Genomic DNA, 25293 nt, shown 5'->3' with positions numbered 1-25293 from the left:
TTAAATGACAGTTTTCCCTCCTAACAAAATTGATCTTGGCTTTGGATTTAGCAAGCCCCGTCTCCGGCTGCATGTTTGTTCGGTTATCTAATTTTAATGATCAAGTTTCCATTTCTCCTGCGAAAGTAATTTATATTTCAGAGGCTTTGGAGGGGGAGAGGAAAAGGGAAATATGTGAACACCCAGTGATGCGGCGGAAAGGCTGAGCAACCTTCAGTCATCCTGGATCTGTCCCTGACATGAGGTGGCTAGAACATTTATACAGGTCCCAATTTTGGAGGGGACTGGGGGGGATCACCAGAGTTTTAACATCCAGGTGACCTGGACCACACAGAGTGCATCCATATGAACTTGAGTCATGAGGCTGGTTTGCAGTGTAGGTGCCCTGTAAACCCCCCAACACTGATGAGAAGTTCCACCAGCGTACGGCTGGTTATACTTTAATTTCTCCTTGACCTCCCTGTTGGAGTGGAAATGTGTCATGGAGCTATTATGTGGAGGCAACGACCTGGGTTCAGCCCTCCAGTTGGCTCCTAACACAAACGATGTGCTCAGATAGATGTGATGGTGTCAGATGGTGGCACTTCCATCGGGGAGGCTCTTTAAAGCTTACCAACCTGAAGGACTTAGCTTGCTGAGGAGCAATCTTGATTTATTATTAATGACCAGGTAAAAGAATATCATGAATGACTGCAAAAAAATCTTGCATCCAGTTGGACACACGATTATATGCTGCTGCTTTTCGGAACTGAAGTTCAACGCTGGGTTAATTGCTTTTGGTCTGTAGTTATCTCTGGAACATCCTATCAATGTTATATGATCAATAAATAAACTCAGGAGAAAATTTAAGACATCTGTATGGACAAAAATATTGGGTATGAAATCATGGCAAAATCTGCTTGACAAAAGAGGCTGTTAAAGCAAGATTAGTTTTCATAAACAACATCACTGCGTGTTTTGAAATGCTTGGTTAGACTGCGCAGAAGGAAAGCGTCCAAGGGAGTCGAGATGAGGAGGAAGCCGTTGAATGGAGCTGCAGCAAAGCATCCCAGGGCACATCAGGGTGCCTTAGCCTGGCACAAGTTGAAATTCAAGGCAAAGCAGCCGTACAAACCAGGAGCTGAGCTCTTGCCGCCAGACCCAACGTAGCTTCATGAGGTTCAAACCTCCTCCTCCTCCAAAAGCCCATGGATTCCAGGCAGGATTTGTGTCCTGGAACTAGGGCATCGCACAAAACAGCATCACTGGCGGCACGGAGTGGAGGACACTGCTCTTGTTTTCCATCTCTGTTTCTTGCCAGGCTTCTTGGACTTGAAGGGTTTTTTGTTTGAGAGCAAAAGCCCTGTCTTAACCTCATCTCTAACCGAGTTATCAACTCCGTTTACTTAACGGCATGTGGAATCGCCGCAAACAAGTTGTCAATGCAGAGAGGGAGCTTTGAATTGTAATGCAGAACAGAAGGGGAAAGTGTCGTAGGCAGAGATTAGTAGCTGAGGCCCTGCAAAACCAGAAAGAATCGTGATACTTTCCTTGTTGGTGAGAGGATGAACGAGCTGAAAACCAGTAGAAAAAAAATTAAGAGAGAAAAACCCGTTCAGTCTTGCTTTTTATTTCGTCCGATCAAGTGAGAACACAGTAATGAAGTTAAAGACTCTTAAACTGAAAGGGATGGGAACTTGAATCCTGACAAAGTTTGCTTTTTTTTAATAAATAGCAATTCGCTGCCACGGTAAATCAAAGCTGATGTGGCTGAATTTAAAACACAGTCTGCATAATGCTTCCAAAGGCAAGTTCAGAAAGGAGCATACGAGGAAAAAGGAGGCTTCAATGGTAAAGCAAAATGTGCTTCCCTCCCAGGTGTTGTGGCTTTCTGTTTCTTTCTTTTCAAAGAATCCAAAGTTTGCAGGATTCAGGTCAGAACTTTGAAAATCATAATCGTCTCTCAGCATAACGTATGTGCTTTATGCTGGGTAAAGATATCTTTAATTTTTGAGGGTCTCTATGCAGGCAATAGCAACGTTGCGAGTATGAGGTTTCTTCCCTGTTGGGATGCTTTCCCTTGTGCCCTCCGCGTAACTCCCGTCAAAAGCGATACACAATATTTCCAAGATGCTGGGAGAACAATTAATAAATTGCATTGAATAGAATTACATGAGCCCTGCAATAGAAAAATGGATTGCTTACGGCCCTGCCAGCCTCCCTCCCCAATCCCTCTCGCGGCCGTAACCTCGGAGGAACACTCACTTTACAGTTCATGCCACGACGAGGTCAGATCCAGTGTTGAAATAGGATTAAGTACCAAAGGCAATCTCGAAATAATGTTAGTCTGAATGAACCCTGATAAAAATCAAGGAAACTCAGACCTCAGACCTCTCCCAGCCTGAAACCGTACCGGCGCAGCCTGCGTCAGTGTGTGCCAGGGGACCGTGTCTCCCGAGGTGTTAGCCTTGAGAGGCTTGAGAATAATAAGGTTAAATGAGATTTTTTTTATTATTATTATTATTTTAGAAAGATCAAGGATGGATTCAGGTTCTACATCTTGGGAAACGTGTTGAATCATTAGCCAGGAATGTCTCTGTACCTCGGTTGTCCATCTTCACATGGGTGCTGGTTTTTTATCTTACCTCCTTTATTAAGTTCTTAAATTTTGGATGGCTGCAGGGTAGATGTAGCTGCCTATAGATAAACCTCATAGTGCCTGTGCACAGGCTGTGGTGGTTATGGCTGTTGTCTTGATCATGGTGCAGGGTCAGTAGCTAAGTATTTGCCCTCCTCCATCTCCGTCTCTTGTTTCTGTCCTCTTCTGTCAGGAATTCGTCTTTGCATTTGGTATTGCTTAGCCGTGGAGAACCCAGTTGCACCAGTTTGCTCTTCTCTGGTGTTGGGAAAGAATTGAATCAGCTGAGAAAAAAGACAGAATATAAGTACAGTCCTAGAGGTGGTGATGGAGGGATGATGGTTGAAGTTGGGGTGCTTATATTGTATTAACAGATGGAATAAACCCGCATGGAAAATGGAAGGCCTATTATTTGATATGCTGAGATGATCTTTTCTGGAGAAACTGCCCTTTATTCCGAGAGGAGACCTGGAGAGCTGGATTTGTCCATATCTAGACCTTTCTAAAGAGATGCAGGCATGGTAGATCAGCCTTGCAATAATAAACACCATAAATCCCAGGTGAGCTGTCAGTACAGAAGAGGATGCATGAAGGAACAACTTGTCCCCAGTTTGGGACACCAGCTGAGCTTATGGTAGGTGCTTTCCATGCACACGTGCTGGGCTTGCGTTACTGGTGATGGACTTCCTTCACGATGACATTTTAATGATAGGGGTTCAAGATTCCAATGGAAATACCATTTTTCTCTCCAGCTTTAAATACTGCAGACGCAGTACAATGGCTTAACCGACACTTTTGAGGAATTTGGTAGCTACTAAAAGCATAACCACTTTTCTGGGACTTTCCTGCCATGTCTCTGAGTGTAGCAGAGGATTTCTGGAGGCCAAGGCGAGCACTTGGAAGGTATTTCCATAGAAAATTGCAAAACTAAATCAACTCTGCATGCTGGTAGCTCTGTTATGATGAAATGCATTGAACCAAAAAGTTCAGTGTTCTTAGAGGCTTTTCTTGTGGTCAATGCCAGAGATTTCTGATTAATAAGGAAAACAGGACAACTTCCTCCCTCTGAGGTGCTGGGATTAAAAAAAATATTAAGCAATAGGGTTGAGGAAAAGCCTGGAGCCAGAGGACATAGTGGTAGCAAAAGAAAGGAGAATAAGAATAAAAAGCGCAAATCCCCAAAAAATAGTAGGGAGGGAATTGGTTTCAAAAAGGCAGTGGGAGCCTTCTCAGAGAAGAGCTTGGTTCAGTGCCCCCTTGAAGATGCGCAGTTGATTTGCTGAGCATCTTTTCCAACCTTGGTAAATATCTGAAACAGGACAGGGGAAACACTGATGTCCTGGGAGTGGTGTCGTTAGGAAGTCTGGTTTCATCAGCTTGCCCTTGTTTGGATTCTCTAGTATCTAATAGAGCTGAGCTTTTCTCTTGTGTGGTCTTGTCTTCTTTGGCTGGCCATCTGTTCTGAGTAAACAGGAAAGGTAATTACCCCAAGGAGTTGTGGAGTCTCTGTCTCTGGAGATACCTAAAACCCAGCTGATGATGTCGTGAGCAAGCTGCTCCAGCTCCCAGGCCTTGAGCATGGACCAAGTGATCTTCAGGGATCCCTCCAGCCCCAGATACTCTGTGGTTCTCCATGGGAATGGTTCAAAGCTGCACCAGAGGAGGTTTAGACTGGACATTAGGAAGCATTTCTTTATGGAGGGGGTGATCAGACACTGCAACAGGCTTCCTAGAGGGGTGGTTGATGCCCCAAGCCTGTCAGCGTTTGAGTTATTTGGACAATGCCCTTAACAACATGCTTTAATTTTTGGTCAGCCCTGAATTGGTGAGGCAGTTGAACCAGATGATCACTGTAGGCCTTTCCAACTGAAATAGTTCTGTTCTATCCTATTCTAGTCTAGTCTAGTCTAGTCTTCTGTTCTGTTCTGTTCTATGTTTACAACTGTGATGTCTCTACTTGCCAGTTTGTATTTTAGGAAGATTAAGGATGGCTTAAGGATCGAGCCTTATAAGTGTTAAATTAAATGAAGAATAACCATGTAAGCTTCATTTTCTTGAAGAACGCATCCATAAAGGAAGGAGTTGAAAAGGTAGGAGAGAAAAGCAGAGTGGCTTATTCAACAGATGCACATTTCATATGTTGTCAGCAGGAGCGTAAATCATGGGGTCAGCACCGGGCAGCGTTGTGGGATGAGGGGAAGAGGCTGAGAAGAGGCCGGTGGATGCATAAGCAGCCAGTGCAGCAAGCCCTGAGTCTTGGAGGGGGTTTATTAATTTAAGCAAGAACAAAGTTCTACCCAAAGGCGTTTTGATGTTGTGCAGACGTTTACGTAAGGATATCTAGGTTTTCTGACTGTCCTGTGTCCCTGCCAACTAAATCTGATCACCCTCTGCTCAAGTATTTTTTTTCTTTTAAAATGTAGTTCGATAATGAAATAGAAACATTTGGGTTTTCTTCCAAATACCATGTTAATTTAAAAAAGGCCTTTTTCATTAGACATTATATACACAAGGGCTACAGATTACAAATGCAGAAAATTAAATTGTAAACTCTTCAGTGAGGCCTTGGGGGGGAGAGTAATGAGAGACGCAAGCTCTCCCCTTTCCCCATCTTCCACAAGGATGCTCACATGGAGGCAGGCTGGGGAAGACTACCTCCCTTCAAACTCCATAAACCACAAAGGATGGGTCAGATCCTTATCGTCTTTAAATTATACTCATAAATCCAGGCTTGCTTAGTTTCCCAGAGTTGAATGACTTTTGTGCATGGATTTGAGATGAATTAGGGATTTTGCCTTTTTTTTTCTTTTTTTTTGCTGCTGTTTCCAAATAAGTTATTATTAAAAAAAATAAATCAGATTCATCCCGTTTCTGATCCTAGATCTTAATTAATATTAATTACTGCAATAAATCTGTCTCTGTTGAATCCCTTCAGTGGCTGAAGTCCATGACTGCGGCTGGGGCAACAGGTCCAGGTACAGCAGCACCCTTCTTGGTTCTCTTAATAAACTCTTTGCTGCTTCCTTAAGCCCCGAGGGAACTGCCTGTGGTTCCACTCCCATTACATGCGGTACGCACCCATTCTCCCAGCACACACTCTGTAATCCTCCCTTGTCCCCATTTTTTTTTAATCCGGAGCTGAAAACACTCTGTGCCCTTCATTTATTGTGTTCTCCCGCTGTTGTAGCTTCTTACACTGTCACTCCATCCTGAACCTTTTCTTTTTCTCTTTTGTGATGCCCCTTGGCAAGAAGGATGCTGAGTTGCCCATAAGGTTGCCTGGAGTTTATACTGTTTAATATCTTCATCAGAGACATAGACAGTGGGATCAAGTGTACCCCCAGTAAGTTTGTAGATGACACCAAGTTGAGTGGTGCAGTTGACATGCCTAAGGGACGGGTTGCCATCCAGAGGGGACTTGGACAAGCTCAAGAAGTGGGCCCATGTGAACCTCATGAGGTTCAAGAAGCCAAGTGCAAGGTCCTGCACTTGGCTTGGGGCAACCCCCAGTATCAATACAGGCTGGGGGATGAAGGGATTGAGAGCAGCCCTGCCGAGAAGGACTTGGGAGTACTGCTGGATGAAAAGCTGGATTTGAGCCAACAATGTGGGCACGCAGCCTAGAGAGCCAACCATATCCTGGGCTGAGTCAAAAGAAACATGGCCAGCAGGTTGAGGGAGATGATTCTGGCCCTCTGCTCACCTGGAGTCCCCACCTGGAGTACTGTGTCCAGCTCTGGAGCCCTCAGCACAGGAAAGACATGGACCTGTTGGAGGGGGTCCAGAGGAGAGCCACAAAAATGATCAGAGGACTCGAGCACCACTGCTGTGAGGACAGGCTGAGGCAACTGGGGCTGTTCAGCCTGGAGAAGAGAAGGTTCTGGGGAAAGTTTATTGTGGCCTTTCAGGACTTAAAGGGGGCTTATAAGAAAGATGAGGACAGACTTTTTAGTAGGGCCTGTAGCAATAGGACAAGGGGTAATAGTTTTAAACTGAAAGAGGAGAAATTCAGACCAAATACAAGGAAGAACATTTTTACAATGAGGGTGGTGAAATACCGGACCAGGTTGCCCATAACGGTGGTAGATGCCCCATCCCTGGAAACATTCTAGGTCAGGTTGGATGGGACTCTGAGCAACCTGATCTAGTTGAAGATGTCCCTGCTCACTGCAGGGGCGTTGGACTAGATGACCTTTAAAAGTCCCTTCCAACCCAAACTATTCTATGATTCTACGTAATATGTAATAGAGTATGTAGTATATTGTTTGTAGTATGTACCATATAATAGATAGCATATTATTATTATATAATATTATATATTATTATGTATAATCATATATAATTTTATATAATTTCATATATAATATAATATAATATAATCCTATATCTAGTCTAATCCTTTCCAAAGGAAATGAAGACCCAGGCAGTCGCGCTGCCTGTGATTTTTGCCCATGTGTTTCCCCCTCTGCTTCTCCCAACACTTTCTGAACTCGTCAAAAGAGTTAGCTGAAATTTCACAAAGGGCGGAGGGTTATTAAATTACTACAAGTTTCATGGAAATAGGATAAGAGGGGAAGTCCAGCAAGCATTATCCCTATAGAGGGACTGTGCCAAGAGTTCATGCTTCGTTACACCCGGAGAATCCAGCGGGAAGGGGGTTTTACAGATGGGATAAGATTCAAGCAGGGCTGGTCCATCCTGGTATCAAAGTCAATCAATTGCAAGACATAAATTTATATAAAGCCACACTTGCTTAATTTGGTGCTCGCCGATTCGCTTGTTGAGGACTTAGGATGTGGTCCTTTTTATGAGCCCCTGGCTGACTCTCTAAATGACTTGACCCTTAAGTCCCACGTGGTCTAATTAATATTTTTCTTTAAAGGAGCTGCCAATTTTCAGCATCTCTGAAACCATTTGTGGGCTTTATTTGCTCATCCTTATTTTCTGGAGCATTTTAGGGCTTAGCTCACTCACAATAGCATCATCCCTATGTATGATAACGACTGTGCCGCAATATTTCCCTGTGGCTTCCTTATACTCTTTGCGATTCCATCGCAGCTGCTTCTCCTGTGCGGTGTCTTCACCACCAAAGGGTGTTGCAGTGGGAGCACAGACAACTCCTCAAAGTCTGCAGAAAACTATTTTTTTTTCCCTGTAGTTATTTTCTGTGTCCCTTCAGGGTGAGAAAGCTCTGCTGCCCTGTGCAGAGCAGCTGTGACCACGATGTCACCTCAGGTGAGGAGGAGGAGAACTTCTGCTGGAGCCCTTCTGATAGCTCCCTCACAGGGGCAGGGGCAGGGGCAGGACATGCACCACAGTATTTAACATTGCACACATCCGTGGTGCAAGAGAAGGAGAATATCAAAAGCCTGAGGTTCTCTGGGCTGCTAAAAGCAGCTGTGTTTTCCCTCTTGCCCATCACATCATGTTTTCACTTCTGCTTTAGGCATTAGATCAAGCCTTCAAGCAGGCAGGTGATTAATAACCCATATGGTTTCTTTCTAAATCTTCTCAGTCTACAAGGATTTTTTTTCTTTTCATTTTTACTAAACTCAGTAGTTCCATAGATCAATTGTATGGTCAACTCTTTAAATGTGCTTTCTTTCAAGCAGAGCTGGGGTTTTCTGGAGGTTTTGCTCTTCTCTTCTGGGGCTGGGTGCGGGTGTAGGTGGGCAGAAGTGTTACTTATCTATCGGTGGAGTACACCGATATGCAGAAGGTCATGGACCCACAGACTAAATAAGTGATGAGATGTCATGAAAAATTTGTATTTGAGCACAAGGAAAGTTCAGCACATGCCATGAGCTTGCTTGGCTTTTATTTATTTTTAATTTTTTCTTTCTTTTTGAATTCACTGTCTAATTTATTCATGCTTCTGTCTCGGGAGACTGGGAGTTTTCTGGGCCGTCCAGAAAACAAGCCCTTTTTAAAGAGAAAAGAGTATCAGACACAGCCAGTGGTTCAGAGAGGCAAATCTCAAAGCAAGAGGAAGAAATGTGGGAGAAAGCGTTAAGGCAGGAATGAAAAATGAGGCTGAGAGAGAGGCTTGTTAGCAGCAAAGAGAGATGAGCAGCAGCATATAAACAGGAATTTCTTTGCAGAGTTTTGACGTTGCATGAAGATTTCAGGGGTGCAAGAAGCACTGTGTACCCAACTTCTCTCCTCCTGGGGTTGTACATCTAGGTTGTCTCTGATGGATCTGCTGTAGGTGAGGGGGAATTGAGTTAGAGATGGATCCTGCTCTTCATGTATGATTTACAGCAAACGTCTGGGGAGACAGCAACTGCAGACTCTGGGCTGGTTCTCCAAAACTACGAAGTTCACCAAAGGGTGAGAGCAATCCTGCTGAGTGGAAATTGTAGTATCACTGGCAATTGGAAATTAAACCCTGCATGCGATTGCCTCCGGGGATGTATGAGTAATTCTATCCCATATGGATCAAGAGATGGGAAGAGGTTGGGTGTAGAGACAGCCAGGCAGACTCTTCTTTCTGACTGTAAATTTTCAGGTTAAGAGGCCTCTCTGCCTTTTCTGTTGCAGCATGCTTATATCCCATTCTTTCCTTTTGTCTAAATTTATTTATATTCATGTATTCCCTTCGATAGGGTCACTCAGGCATCCTCTGGCTTTGATGAACGCCCTGTTATTTCCTTCCCATAATAACACTACCAGCATTCCTTCCCTTTCTTTTCCCAAACCCCTTTTCTTATTAACACCCAGTACTTTAACTGCAGGGTGCCTTCTGCTGTGGGTGCAACTGGTGCGGTTGCAGGTGGAAGTTTTGCTGAAAATAACCATCTCCTGAAGGAGTTGGGTGGAAGATGGCTGAGGACATCAGCTTCATCTGCTGGGAACAGCACACAAACCCAGTTAAATTATTGTCATAGTGATCAGACCTTCTCTTCATTAGTACCTGGTTGCAGAATTTCTTTGCTTCTGGACCCAAAGCTTTGCAGTTCTCGGGAAGTATTAAAATATCTGTCCACCCACAACGCAAGTCTTCATTTGCAAAACTCTGTATCTGCCAGTGGGAAACCTTGTGCCGGTATTTACTCAGGAAAATACCTGCCTTGATGCCATCTCTCTCTGCTCAGTGGCTTGGACGTGTCCTTGGGATGACATACGGCTCTTGCAAAATTTCTCCTATTGAGGAAGAAGTAGAGGTTTTCAGTGTCAATTCTGAGGGACAAAGAGGTCTTTTGAATCCCTCATATAAGTGAGTATGAGATACATGACTGCGATAAACGACTGTCACACTGATGCTGCTTTGCTAATGGTTTTTCTGGGCAAGCTTGAATGGAGAACAAAGTATCTCAAGAACCACCTGCTGCCCTTCCAGCACTGTCTCCTGGGCACTGGAAAGTCTGGGTTTGCTCTTGTGATAGCCTGTCAAGAGACTGGAAGGGGAAGTATTATTGCCACCAAAAGTTTCTTTTCTCTGGGCTGTGACCCTCAGAACTGGGGTTGAGATCTCAAAACACGCTGGGGCTTCTGAGTCCAGGTTTTGTTATCTTAATAACGTGGAGAGAGTGGCTTGGACTGGCAAATGGAAAGTGTGTGCAAGACTCATGATGTTTTTGCCATAGATTTCGCCATGCACCATCTCAGCTCCCTTTTCTGCAGAGCAGCTTCCACTCTGGCTGTAACATTGGTCTTGCTTTTTTATTTCTTTAAATATTTTTTTTTTTTTAGTTAACAATGACCTCAGCTGTTTGTTTAAGGAGTTCATAACCCCGCAAAAATTTTACAGCAACCAAAAGGAAGTTTGCAAGAAGCCCTTTGGTTGGGAGTCTCTGGCATTGATCTGCTGGGCTTCTGCTTTATGTTCCTATCAAACAATAATAAAATAAGAAAGAAAGAAGAAAGTAAACAGTTTGGTGTAAATAAAGACAAATCCATGTCGGTTTTATCCTTCCTCAAACGCTGCCGTTCGAGCACAGGAAAGGGCGAGCAGACGGCTTGGCCGGGCTGCCTGCTCCTGCCTGCCGGGCTGGGCGGGCAGCAGGATAATGCGGCGGAAAGAAGTGAATGAGGCAGCAAAATGCTGAAGGAAATGCGCGTACCTATGGCTGAACTCTGAGAAACCTTGAGAAAAAGAAACGCTTTGAATAGAAGGAAATTGCTTAGCGTGGTATTGTGTAGTGCCAGAGCCCAGCTGAGGCAACCCCCTTGTTGTGGGCTGAAATTGCCCAGAAAAAGGGATGCTTGGCTTCAAAGCAAGGCCGCCAAGGCTGGACTTAAAGCTGAGCCATGTTTAGCTTAGGTTGGAGTGCACCTATGTCGTGTGAGCTGGCCAAATTCTCGAGGGTGTTGCTGGTTTTGGAGGGTTTTCACCACCTATGGCCATGCTGAAATTGTCGGGAGTTAATGGGTCCGTCAGACTTGGAACCGAAAGTCTGGTGCTGAGCTCTCGATGGCAGTTCCCCAGCCAGACGTGGGCTTGATATTTTAGGTTTTATCTGCTCTGGCAAATCCCCCTCCTCTGAAATTACTTATGTATGAAATTTCTCTGTCTTTTTATTCTTATTAATTTTTTTATTTTCTGACTTCTCTTTTTCCTTTTTTCTTGTTTTCCTTTTTTATTTTTTCTTTTTATTTCTTTTTTTCTTTTTTTTTTCCTTTCTCTTCATTTTTTCTCCTTTTTTTTTTCCCTTTCATTTTTTCGCCTTTTTTTTCCCTCCATATTTACTTCAAACTCACCAGAGCAGTTTTCTCCTGGTACATTTAAAATTCCCCAAAGTTTTGAAAAAAGAGCTGCCTTTGAGATGCTGTTGCTCATCAGGACTGGCTGCTGCAGGAGGGGAGGAGCACCAGGTTTGGGCAACACACTCTGCACCACATCCTTAAACAGGCCAGCACCTTCTGAGATCCCATCCCGGCCATTGGGAACCGATCTCACCCTCAAACCTCCCTTTGCAGCCCTACCAGTGTGCTTAAAGAGCATATTTAACCCCAAAAGGGACTTCCTGCTATTTCCTCCAGCCTTTCACAAAGCCTCGTGCTGCCTCCCCATCACTGCCCCAGCCATGGATGTCGAATTCCCTGCTCCGCCGGGACCTCGCCGTCATCCGCTATCACCTTTTTTCCCCACAAATTGCTTTATAATAGAACGATAACTCTGCGTGCACATCATAAAACATCTCTTCCTGGGATTTATACCCTAGATGTTAGTGCAAAGGTGATTTCACAGCAGCGGTGCGTCTCCTTTCTCTCCTAACCCGGCTCTTGGCATCCGAAAACTGCCTTTGTTTATACCTTTCCAAGGCTGTGACAATAAGTGTGAGGCCATCCAGAGGTTAGTGTGACACTGCGTAAGGAAAAGCCTTTGCTTTTGTTTTCAGATTCCTCTGAAGGTTGGGGTTTTTTATCTACAACAAATAGCCATAAATCCTGCTGGTTTTCCCCGTGCCCAGGGCTGCCTGGCTGCAGCGCAAGCCTGGCGGATGCAATAGCAGGATGAAATGCTGCTTCAGCTGGGATCCCTCCTGATGCTCAGCCTCTTCATCGCATCATATTTAGTTACAGGAAAGCGTGCCCTGCACAGTTTGGGGAGTTTAATTAATTGGAACCTGGATTTTGCTCACCCTGGGTATTTTCAGGAGGTTTTTCAGGATGCCAAGAACAAGCGTTGCATGCTTTCTGCACAAGAACACCGTGTGTTTTTCCCCTACACATTAATTTCCTGCAAATTTAAAGTTCCCAAAATGGTTTGCACCCACCAAAAATGGAACGGGTTCAAATAAGCTCAATATATTCTCAAAAGGAGAGAGATTCTGTGGGGGGAGAGGTAGCTGGCCAGGGTCCCAAACAAACCTGACGTGAGTGTGAATTTTAAATCCTCCTTTTTTAACCCTTCCTGGAAGCACTTTTTGGGGGCTCACCTGGAAGTCTGGGGCCTAGAGCATGCAGCCCCCCAAAACGCATCGTCTCACCCATTGCCGTCAACTGGAGGCCAGCGATTTCATGGCCTTGGCATGTAAGATTTGCTTTATCCCGTAGATGCTAAGAGGAGTGATGAGCTGTCCCAAGGGGAAATTTGGTGGTGTCCACTCAACCAAAAAAGAGACTTTTTACAGTGAGGCTGGAAAATAGAAGGTGAAATAATGGCCTTTAATCTTTACATTTTCCGTGGTAATTTATTAGTCTCTAGAAGCGGAAGAAATACAATTATTTTCTTCCCAAAGTCAGGCGTTACCAAATTCACTGATTTCTAACCTTCTGCAAAGTTATTTTATTTCTGTGTTTGCTTTTAGACAAATGTTTCCTACCAGTCTTGTCTTCACAGCTGTTTTAAATATCCATTTGCTTGTGCGTCTGCCTCTCTGTAGAATACGCTAAATGCCTCTAAATGGCTCTCGCTGTTTTCCAAACACTATTTCAGACTCTGGAAATATATATCCCGCGGCCTTATAAAAATAGTTCTAATCAACCACCCAAACTGCCGGGTTATTTCACGGGCCAAATTAGTTTTGCAGGTGACGCCACTAGATAGCGGGAACGACGGCGCCTTTGGGGTGGGACATCTCTGGAAGTCGGTATGTTTGCAAAGCCGAGCAAACCTTCTTGGTGGGAGCTGGCTGCATCTGAGGCCACGTCCTCCATCCTCTCATCCCTGCCCTTTGCATCCTCTGCCTTGGGCAGAGATCCCAACATCACCTGTTTCTTCTGCAGTGATGCTGGATCCAGCTTCTTTGGGCAGGCTACTGTGAGCTGTGCTGGAGTAAGTCTTCTCCACACCTCGAGTACTGTGTTTAGTTTTGGGCCTCTCACTACAAGTGATGTGCTGGAGTGTGTCCAAAGAAGGGTGACGAAGCTGGTGAGGGGTCTGGAGCACAAGTCTTATGAGGGGCGGCTGAGAGAACTGGGGTGGTTTAGCCTGGAGAAAAGGAGGCTGAGGGGAGACCGTGTTGCTCTCTACAGCTACCTGAAAGGAGGTTATAGTGCGGTGGGGGGTCGGTCTCTTCTCCCAAGTAACAGGCGATAGAACAAGACTAAATGGCATCAAGTTGTGCCAGGGGAGGTTTATATTGGATATTAGGAAAAAATTTCTTCACTGAAAGGGTTATCAAGCGCTGGAACAGGCTGCCCAGGGAAGTGATTGAATCACCATCCCTGGAGGTATTTAAAAGATGCGGCACTTTGGGGCTTAGTTTATAGCGGACTTGGCGGTGTTAGGGTAACGGTTGGAGTCAATTATCTTAAGGGTCTTTTCCAACCTAATGATCCTATGATTCTCTTGGGAGGCTGGTGTAGGAACCAGGGTGGAGAGGAGCCATGAGGACAGCAAATGGGGCAAAAATGTCCATTTTGCTCAAAATGTTTCCTTAGTGCTGCAGCACGAGCCATTCTTGCAAACCCCAAGCTCCCCCTTTTCTGTCTGCTGGGGCAAGGAGGTTTCTCTGGCTGAGGACCCATGACAAGTAAGTGATGGGAAGCACGAAACCGCATCTTGGTGCCCCCATCACGCACCCTTCCCAAATCCCCATCTCCTGTTGTGTTCTGCGAACCATCTAAGATGTGTTCCCCTTTGCAAAGGTTTTATTTTTATTTTATATTTGTTCTCCATGTGCCACCCCGTCGAAGGGGATGCTGTGTGGTGGCTTTCTTGTTCACCGTGAGTCCCTCGAAGAACTTCATGCCACCTCCAAACGATGCTGCTTACCTCCTCAGCCCCTGCCCCTAATGAAGATTAAAGAGGTCTATAATTAAGAAAGGAGCATGTTTCCAGCCTTGCAAGCAGAAAAAGGCCATTTATCCAGCAAAGCAGCAGCAGAGCCAGCGCTGGAGCCGCGTGGTCCCTGCTCCGAGCCGGACCACCCGCGGGTACCGCAGACATCCTCCTGCATCCTGCAGGTGTTTGACTCCTTGAAGCAAGCAAGCCCAATCTTTTTGTTTCCTACATAAAAAACCAAAAAGAAGTAGTTCCAGGTCTGAGCCTGCCTCCTGCAAAGCCAGGCAAGGGCACTGCAGTGTGTTTTCTGTTTACAGTAGAGCTTAAAGAAATAAGCATCAGTTACATAGGGGGAAAAATGAGAACACAGTCAAATTGGACCCCAGGGCAAGGCTCACCGAGAACAATAGATCTGCTAAACAAAACCACCGAGGATAAGGAGGAAGTTATCATGAAAAGCAGGGGATATATTAATTTAGTTTTGAGTGTTTAAAAAAAAAAAAAAAAAAAAAAAAGGAAGGTATTTCAGGCACTTGAACTTGAGCGTATCTATTTCGCCGCCCAGACGCTCTCCTCTTGAACGGCCGAGTGACCTCTGCGGCAGGAATCACCGCCGCCAGCGCGGATGCTGAGCTCTCCCTTTCCTTATGTGTCAGCTGGGAGATGAAGAGGCGGCTGCCTCTGCCTCCCATCACGCGTGTGTCTTGAAAATAAATGGGAGGACGGCGACAGGCTGCAATGCTTTGCGTGAGGAGGGCAGCCAGAGTTTAGGAGGCCATGTCCTGAGAAAGGTTTCCTGCTGGGTCAAGGGACCACCAGACCCGTTATCGTGCCTTGTTGCTCCTCCTTTCTTTTTGCTTTTTCTTGGTTCTTTTGAGCAGAAAGCCGTACAAGCCCTCTACGGGTTGTCCCCGTTCGCTCCTGCGGGAGCTGCCGGGGAGCCCGTACACAACTCATTGCATGCAGAGGAGGAGAGCACAGCACACGAGCTGCTCTGTCTCCCTCCTATTCCCTCAAATAACTGCTTCTCCATGTTCTGCCCCTGCCAGTGCACGCCAGGCTGGTTCCTGGCAGCTCCCAGCGTTTCCATCGCTCCCCCTGCCCGAGGATGACGGGAGGAAGCACGCCGATAATGCTCATTAAATTTATAGCCGCGTTGCGCTGTAATGTTTAATCAAGGTTACGTGACTGTGTGCTGCCGCGCAGGGTACAAGTTCAATGCAAGGTGAATCTTGTCTGAGATAATCTGAAAGTTCATTCGGAGGTGAAGGCAGCGGCAGCTTCTCATAGACTGGCTGGGGTTAGCGAGAGGTCACCTCTTTTTATTTTTTTTTTAATCCCCTTTTTTAATGTGTAAACAAAGAAAAATACAACTTTGCAGAGGACTTGGCATCAGCTGAGCAACAGGAAAAATAATTATGGTGTGCTGGCCCCGCGGTGTGGTTTGGTACCCAGCGAGCGCCTGGCTGAGGGGCTCGGGGAAGGTGATGCCGGTGCCTTTAGGGATGGCGAGAGCAGTTTAATTCAAATATCATGGCTTTCTTGTACTGTGAAAAAGAGGGACCCTAATTGCTGAGCTCAGAAAGACGTGGCTGGCTTGCCTGTCCCTGCTTCCCCCTGCCGGTGGCACCCCCCTAGATGGGGAAAACACCACACAGCGCCCCTCACCCTGGGTATCTGGGCATCACGTCCTGGTGCGCGCAGCTGCGTTTATCTGAAAACATGGCTCAGTTGTCTTCTGGGCAGATCCTGATCACCCTGTGGGTACCTAGATTTGCTGCTGAACTGTCAGGGGATGGGGAGCGTTAACCTCTCCCAGCCCAAAACCTTTCTGGCTGTGAATACCTGCTCTGTTGATTGATCGGGGACATTTTTCCCTAGAAAGGTGGCATTTAAAGTGACCTTTTTTTCCCCTCTGATACTGTGGGGTCAATGATGGAGGTGGTTTATGTATAGGCTTATTTGGAGGACCGCTGCTTTTCTCCCCTCTCAACCCTATTTCTTGTGTTTAGGGGGTTTTGTGCTTTTTTTTTCTGCTCTTGTTAACTCTTCTCCTTCTTTACTAAAGCATCTGGACCTGCAGCTGAGGTATTAGGATTTTCCATGTTATTTCTTAATGTTTTCTTCGGAGACGTTGATTTTGTAGTGTGGGTCAGGCAGGGCGAGTCAGATAAATGCACAAGGCTATATGCACCTGGACTATAGCAGCAGAGAAGGTATTTCTGTATACAAGGGGTACCTGCATGCATTGTGCCATCGTGTCCCAACCACGGAGCAGCGGGTCTGTTACCATTAGCGAATCCAGCTTCTCCTCCCCATAATTCAAAAATGCTTCTAAGAACAGCTATCTACAAGCTGAGTGCTTTCCAAGCACTGCATCCCAAATTTGGCCCCTGTAACCTCAGATGCTGACCCCAAGCATTTAGCCAGGCTCCATCTTTGCCGGGTGGAGCGATGGACGCATGTTGCGGCCGTGCCCACTGAAGGTCTGAGCTGGAGAGGCTACTGGGGGGATGCTTCTAAAGGAGACATCTTTGCTTCGGGAATGAATCCCCTTTTGTGACGGTTAAATGGAAACGCAAAGTGTTATTCAATAGTGGTCCCTGGAGAATGGTCTGCCGAGGCTCTTTCATTTCTTTTGGCCGCTGCCCAGTATTGTCTCTTTGTCTTACACAGATTGTAGGATCCAGAGGGTAGAAATACGGTCGTCTTCTCTGGGCGGAAAGCACCATGCAAACTTGTGAACCTGCGTGGAGAATTTGATGAGTCTAAATAATTATTTTTTATGAGTGCAAATTGGCTACTAAATCCTGCAAGGCAGAGTTCCCTTTTGTTCTTTTGGCCATTCATAAAGTCCCACATCTGGGCGGTTATCACTAGAACCGACTGATTTTATTCTGAAACATTGAAATCACAGTGTTTTTGGACCAATTCATTTTCATGCCTTGTTTTTGTTTGTTTGGTTATTTTGGTTTTTTTAAGCAGCATTGCACAGCGCTTTGCAATGGTAGGAGAAACTTGGGATTTCCCTAGAATTCAGTTTAGCCTTCCCTGAGGGCAAGCCTCCAGTGAATGACTAAAGCCATGATCTTGCACCATCAAAGTCAGGAGGAGCACGAACGAAGGTGGTAGGGACTTTCCAGCCTTCTTCAAGACTGTCACCCGTAACACGAGGTGCTAATCCTCAGTGTCCTCACCCTTTGCTCTTGGGCTACTTTGCATCACTTCTCTTGAAGCCTGACAACCTTTTGTGGCCCCTTCATGTGGTTTCGTGTCACAGGCTGGGAGGAGAAGGTGGATTCCTCAAAGCTGTATTTAACTCAAAAGGGAGTTTTTTTGCCGTAAGTGCGGAAGTGATCTACAATCAGAAACACAACATTTTTGGGGTAAAATTGTGTTTGTTAAGATTTTAATGAGACCCTTGAAATAAATATCTTCTGAATCAGTAGAAAAGTCAGCCCGTGTAATTACAGCGTTACTTCAAAGAAGGTAGAAAGCCAGAGGTTTTCCTCCTAATAAATGATGAACACTTGCAGATGGAAAACCAGAAGAACTTTCTGTGCACACAGTGCAGGAAAAAAACTTCCCAGAGACGTTCCCCTGGAAATCCGATGTAAGAAATACAAAAACCTATTAACAGGCAATAATATGAATCTGACAATAATCCAGACCGGACAGATTAGGGCTTTGTTGGTCTCAGACCTTTCTCTGTTACATACTGTCCCATCTGCCATAAATCTTTCCAGATTCTTCTCATGTTTTTCTCCAGGAACTGTTTCACTTCTGCAGATATAAGTAAAAAGGAGAAAAAAAAAAAAGGAAAGAGAAAATTGCTGCTTTAATGTGCAAAATCAATCCAGTTAAAATGTGAGATGAGGAACTTGTAATTGATTCTTCTCTGTCCAGCATGAGCGTTTAGGAGGAAGGACAGCCCCAGGTGGGACATTTGCCCAGGAGACCTGGACAGGTCACTTAAGCGTAGAGTTATTGTCCTTTACAGAGAGGTCAAAGCAGGCTAGACAGCACTCTGATCTACAGGAACTCCTAGAAGTCTGTCTCTCTCTTGCAGGCAGGTCTGGTAAGCACCTAAACATAAGATTGACCTTCCCTGAGCTCCATGTGCGTTGATCCATTGGCCGTTGGCTTGTGCATCGCTTTGGCTTGTGCAACGTCAGGTTGCTGCAGGTACTATCCACTCCCTCGTGCAAAGTACGCTCAATACATAGAGAAAATCTTAGTTTCCAGTGAAATGGGTGACAAAACTGCTCCTGCTTTCATTTAGGCCACGTTTTTACCCTCTGTGTCTTTCACAAATAAATGAACAAACATCATGTTCCAATTCCTGGTGCTTTTTCTTCTTAGTAATACTATTGTCCAAACCCACGTCTCCCCATGGGTTAGAGAATTTTCTTTCTCTTTCAGTATTACTTTCCCACGAGGCATAATTGAAACCTCACCAAAATAAATTATTTTGAATGTACTTGTCTGTGGCTGCTGATGTTGGAAACTCTTTGGGCTTTTGTGCTCCGTAACAATTACCCGCTGGCTGGTGGCAGGGGCTGCTCAACCGGTGGTGGGGTTGGGTTGTGGGCAAGTTAGGCATGGTCAAACTGGGAGTTGGCATTGGTTTGAATTCAGTACTTGTGCTTTTATGGAGGTACCCAGCAGGGCCAGGTCTTAGCTGGATGTTTTCTGGTCCCACTGGAATTGTCTTGTCCTTTTGTACGGGTGCGTTTAGGTGGGATGATGGTAAGACCAAAGTGCCGCCTTCCTCTGTTGGATGTGAGAAATCTGGGATAATGGTGTTTAAATTTGTTGAAACAGGTTGCAAGATTTGCCAGCTAAAGGTCTTGAGTCGTCTTTCCCTTTTCATTCATCAGTGTGTGTGTGAGCTTGCTGATGGCGTTTGTTTTGGGTTTTTTTAATAGCAGTTGGTGTTTTGCAGAAGGCATGTCAGGCAGTAACACCTCGCAGCCCGGCTACGGCCAGGTCCAACATGTGGTCCCTGAGCACCATGGAAAGTCAACAATTCCTAGCAGAGAAGAGTCTGTCTCCTTCTGTACTGGTGCTTGGAGGAAAAAAAGTACTAAAAGGGTAATTAACAGCTGCAGGGACACAAGAACTCCCTAATCTGGGCTTTTATCAAAGGGAAGGCTTAGTTCTTTATGGGTTGTTTCTCACCAGCCCTTGCAACATCTCATTGCTGGTGGATCTGCTGATACAGTGATGGTGTTGGCAGAGGAGAGTCCTTTTCAAGCCATCTTGATGCTCGCTCTTGTCACCGGGAGTAAATATTGTGGTGGATAAAGGGGAAGGAATGTTTGTTTCAGAGATAGAATCACAGAACTATAGAACACCCCATGTTAGAAGGGACCTTGAAAGATCATCTGGTCCAACCTTTCATGGGAAAGGAAGCCTAGATGAGATGATCCAGCACTCTGTCCTGATGAGACTCCCCCTGAGCTTTCACCTCTCCAGAAAAAGACCTAGACCTTGACATAAAGTGAGAGTTAGTCTTCAGGATCAGGTTGTTTCTCCTTTCATCATCCAGTTACTGCATAGCAATGAAGCTCTTGTGCCAGATTGCATCTGGTGAGGGCTCTTTTATAAATACTGATAGTTCATGTGTGATTTCGGCTCTGCAAAGTCAGGGTATTAAAAAGTAAAAGGGCTGGGGCATGAGGGAAAACATTGACACAAGCGTGGAGGTGATGATGGCTCTTTTGACTTTAACAGGACCAAGGCACATGCCTCTTATGCAACTGAATCCCTTCGCAGGGACTGAAAAAAGCAAAAAGTTTGCTTGCTGGGGAGCAGAAAGATGTGGTCTCCATTTCTGGCTGGACGGCAGGTTGCTCTCGTGTCTTGGAGCAGCTCAGGTTTTGGACAATTGCTCTTTGCTTTCAATTTGCACAAGTTTTGCTTCCTGCTCCAGTGGATGTAACATAGTGTCTGGTGTCATGGCGGTTCTGTCCTGGAAAGTTCTTCCCTCTACTAACACGGGATCATCACACTCCTCTTCTAGTAGACTTGTCCATGAATCTAAAGCATTTGCAGGTTTCCTGCAGGTCAAAGAGTTTGGGTGCAAATCCCTGTTTGTGGATGCTCAGAGTGGCACTGCATCAGTTCAGAAGAGGGAAAAGGGAAAAAAAGAAGAGCCAAATGTTGCATGAAGTTGGGGAATTCAGGAATTTTCCTCTGTCCTGCAGTAACACTTGACGTTAATCTCTTAGGCTTGAGGAGGGGAGGAGAGGTCCGTGGAGCCGTGAGGATCCCTTATCTAGAGTTGTCTCTGCAACATCATCCTGACTTCTTTGAGATAGGACAAGGGGTTTTTTGTGGGGGTTTATTTTCATATTAGAAAACATGGGTCTCCCTTTCCTGCTATCTTCTTTAGCCACCATGCATCACCTCCCAGGTTTGTGCAGAGCCCGCTGTGACACTGGCACAAGTGTGCAAATGCTGGTGCTTTGTTTGATCTTGTTCCAGGGGCACTGGAAGAGCTTGCAGACTGTTTTGAATCAGTTTGGATTCACAGTACATTATTTCTGGCTTGGCTGAAAGAATTTTATGCAGATTCATGTAATCTCATGTCTGACAGAACATACTGTCCCGCTTCGCTTTGCATCTGGAGGGAGAAGCTTGCAAAGTCATTGTGATGTCCCCATTTCCTTTGACACCACCGTGCAATTAAGTTGCAACCATCCTGTCTCTGTGCTTGATGTGAGGGCTGTAAAAACATGCCTTAGCTTTGAAAAAAATAGCAATTTTGAACAGTTTGAGATGGTGATAGTACAAGGGGAATGAAAAGGAAGTGGTTTTCGAGGTGGATCTGAGAGAAATAGGAAAAAAGTGCTTTTCAGCCCCTGTCAAAGGGAGCCTGGGTCAGGGCTGGGAACTAGTTCCCAGTTTAATTCTTTCTTTCCAGGGTTGCCCTCTCTTGAATCACCATTTGAGTAAGAGCTCATATAGGTGTATAAAAACAATTTCTTTATTTTTTTCAGTACCTTTCTTTTGGAGGCATACTCAAACCTTTCTCCATTTCTTCATTTTATTGTAAATATATACGTGAACCTCTCCCCGCTCTTGCAGCAAAGGTGCTTCTCGTGCCCCAGGAAGCTGCAAGTTCACAGCCCTGCTCCACGCACGCAGCACGTCTGCAGCTTTCTGAGCTTATTCCACTTTCATATCATCATGGTAAAAGCTCCTCTTTTCCTCCCCCCCCACCTCTTCTTTTCCTTTCCCCCCAGTGTATGGGCTGTCGGGTTTGATTTATAGCCTTGAAAAGGAGACTCTAGTTTGAAGAATTAATGGTATTTGCATATTTTATTTGGAATCTCCCCCAGCAGGCCCGCCGCAGCCCAGCGCTGCTGTGCAGGCGGGTTTTTCCTTTCCTTTTTTTTCTTTTCAGTCGTTCAGATTTAGCAGCAGAGGTGAAAAGTTTAAACAGTAAAACCAATAAAACCACATTTATGTGACAGATAAATCGTTTCGAGACAGCTTGCCCTGAGCCGTCAGGCTTCCTCCTGCAAGACCTCTCTCCTACGGAGCTCGACCCGCGGCAGAGCCCTGCAAGCGCTGGTGATGCCCTGTGCCGAGCGGCAGCCGGGGGCCAAAGGTGCCGGCCCCGGCTATCCTCGGACCTGCCTTGCCGGCAAGATGGATGTGGGCAAACAGTTGTAAAATACACAGGCTATCCATCACTGTCATGAGCCAGCCGGGGGGAGTCTGCCTCTCCCAGTGCTCAGGGAAGGTCCAGCCTGGGGTGGGAGCACATTTAGGATGGGGCTTATTTACAGTCTTAGAATGATTTAGGTTGGAAAAGACCCTTAAGATCATTGACTCCAAACGTTAACCTAACACTGCCAAGTCCACCCTAAACTATGTCCCTAAGTACCACATCTTTTAAATACCTCCAGGGATAGTGACTCAACCACTTCCCTGGGCAGCCTGTTCCAGTGCTTGATAACCCTTTTGGTGAAGAAATTTTTCCTGATATCCATCCTAAACCTCCCCTGGTGCAACTTGAGGCCGTTTCCTCTCATCCTATCATTTGTTACTTGGGAAAAGAGACTGACAACCACCTTGCTACAGCCTCCTTTCAGGTAGTTGTAGAGAGCGATAAGGTCTCCCCTCAGCCTCCAGAATATTAATGTCTTTCTTGTAGTGAGGGGCCCAAAAATGAACACAATATTTGAGATGCCACGTCACCAGTGCCAAGTATGGGGGGACAATCACTTCCCTGGTCATCCTGGCCACACTATTTCTGATACAAGCCAGGATGCTATTGGCCTTCTTGGCCACCTGGGTACACTGCCGGCTCACATTCAGATGGCTGTCAACCAACACCCCCAGATCATTGGGATTTCTCTCAAATGTGTCTATTGCACTCTTGTAGTGATGCATGCAGCTGGAGCTACCTGAATGGCATGACGGATGGGAGTAAAATCATAGAATGGTTTGGGCTGGAAAGGACCCTCAAAGATCACCTAGTCCAATTTCCCCTACCATTGGCTTCAGTAGATCATTGTTGCTCAAAGCCCCCTCCAACCTGACCTTGAACACTTCTAGTGGTCTAGAATAGTGCACTATTGCCCCTTGTCCTGTCACTAAAGGACAAGTAAAATGTCTCCCTCCGTCTTTCTTATAAGCCCCCTTACTATATTGAAGGGCTGCAGTAAGGTCTCCCCAGAGCCTTCGCTTCCCCAGGCTGAACAATCCCAACACTGTCAGCCTTTCTTCACAGCAGGAGTGTTCCAGCCCTCAGGCCATTTTCATGACCTCCTCTGGGCCCACTCTAACAAGTCCATGCTAAAACAGGTCCATAAAATAACTTGCCCGACCATCCCTTCAGGCCAATGCCAGCGCAATGGAAGGTGCGGTGGTGCACCTTTCATACCGGAAAAACTCAGCAGCCTGGCAGCCTCATGCAGGAGAGCTGCATTGCTTCTACCTGGCTGAGTCAAACTGGAGCAGAGCTGAAGGAAAGCTGTGGGATGGCCACTGGGCCAAGGACCGTGCACTTGTCACCTGGCCCTGTCGGGAATGGAGAGTGTTGGCTCAGGCTGCTGAGCTGGAGACCAAGGGCTGAGCTGCCTTAGATGGGCGTTCATCCGACTTTTGCTTAAAAATCCCCCCATGCTGAATTAGCCACGCTCTTTCAGAGACATGCAGGGGAGGTTTCTCCAAGCCCTTTCCTTACCCATCCTCTGAGCTCCTGCACGGCTTCTCGAGCCTTTGCTGTCTCCCCAAGCCTCCTCTTCGTAACACCTCCCAATGCTTTTTATTTTACATTCTCCAACCCACTTCTAATCATCACCTTTTTATTTTGGCTCTCCTTTTGTCCCTTTCTCCTGAGGCTTTATTTCCACTCCCCATGAACAGCTACCTGACCCCTGGATGGTCCAGCCATGCACTTTCTATGGCAATAACTCGTGCTGCTTTGTTTGCTGTTTGCCGGAGGCACGTTCAGCCCCCCCCAGGGCCACCGGCAAGAGGGCTTTGGTGCGTTGAGGGGGATCCGATTTAGTTTGTACAACCATGCAGCTTCCCACAGCAGCCGGCAAACCCGATAGAAGAGTTTTGGCCCCGCTGTGCCGTATGAAAAGAGCCTGTGAAATCATATTTAAGGTTGTCTCTTGAAGGTGCCCTTTGGAAAAAGCTCCTGCCGATGATGTTCAACTCGGGTTTGTAGTTAACACAATGGACCTGCCGTACAAAGGCGCGCGGGACTGCGGGCTGGAAAAGCCCTCTTAGGTCCCAGCTAATCCGTCCCCCCCGCCAGCCCGGGGGATTGTTCCCAACAGCTTGTTTTCTTTACCCTGACCTACATAGTCAAAAAGAATCTTGTTGCACATTTTTGTTTTGTACCTTGAGGTCTTGGAGGAGCCAAATCCCCTTCTTGGCGGGGTGGGATGTGTTGTTAAACAGTGCTGGAGTCTCCAGGAAAACCATGGAGACGCGGGGACAAAGAGCCCTCTATGGTCCTCGCTTGGCCGCGGGATGGTCCTTCTTCTCTGGGCTTCAGTGGTGGGCGCCGGGACGTGCAGACGCAGGCGATGAAGACGTCCGTGCACTTGGCAGCCTGTCCTGCAATAGAGTGGTCACAGAAGCTCTCCAAGGCAGAAAGTTGGGGGGAAAAACACAGCTGCTCTTAATTAACCTGTTTTAGATGATGGAGATGAAGGCTGCATCTCGTACGTCCTCAGCTGTGCTCTCCTGGGTGGGTGGAGAGGCAAGTCCTCTTAGGAGTGAGGAGGTCCTCCTGTGGGAAAGACATGGGAGCTCCTGTTTGGGTTTTAAGGAAAATAAGGATGCAAAAGGTGGGGTGGAAGAGGGCATTTAGGAAAGCTAGGCTGTAGCTTGCTCCTTCCTCACCCAAATCAGCTGTGACTGACGCAGCACTGAGGGCATCCTTTCTGGGGGTGCAGGGCTTCAGGTGTGAATTTTGGGGGTCTGGAGCAGGGGCTGTCATGGACACCTGAATTAATCCGCTTTTTCCCTCCCCTGCTGCTGGGGTCATCAGTGGTTTCTCTAAGAAACAGCTGGAAACCACCTGGGACTCCCAGTCTTCTCTGGTATCTGCGTTCACCTAAGATAAACCCCTGAGCTCCTGGAGGGGTCCCATGCCTCCCCGGGGAGCTCTTGTTGTTAGAGATGCTTACAAAGCCCTTGGAAGATGTTGAGATGGAGCAAGCATGATGAGAAAAACTCGCGGCATGGTTCAGACAAAACCAGGGGGTTATTTGGGGACAGAAGAAATTTGTGGTGACTTTGACCCTGACAGTGTCCTCCTGCCGTAGCTGAGAGCATCAGGGCACTGGGGTTCTTTGCCACCTACCTCCCCAGGGTGTCTCAGTCTTCATAACCCCTGAACCACTATTTTACCCCAAAACCAGAGATGACGTAGCAGGAGTGTACTATAGCTAAATTAATATAACCATACATGAATTAATAATTAAATATGGATTAAATATCAGTAGAATAATGTTAAATAAATTAATAA

General features: G+C 46.2%; 1 protein-coding gene across 4 annotated transcripts in view; it reads left to right on the top strand.

Annotated features, from left to right (window-relative positions):
* Positions 1-25293, top strand: part of EXOC6B (exocyst complex component 6B) — a 313881-nt gene that overhangs the window by 277840 nt on the left and 10748 nt on the right. The window lies entirely within an intron of this gene.

Source organism: Chroicocephalus ridibundus, chromosome 5, assembly GCF_963924245.1.
Source record: "Chroicocephalus ridibundus chromosome 5, bChrRid1.1, whole genome shotgun sequence".
Taxonomy (NCBI): domain Eukaryota; kingdom Metazoa; phylum Chordata; class Aves; order Charadriiformes; family Laridae; genus Chroicocephalus; species Chroicocephalus ridibundus.
Note: the sequence above shows the minus strand (reverse complement) of the source record. Positions and strands in the feature narration are given on the sequence as shown.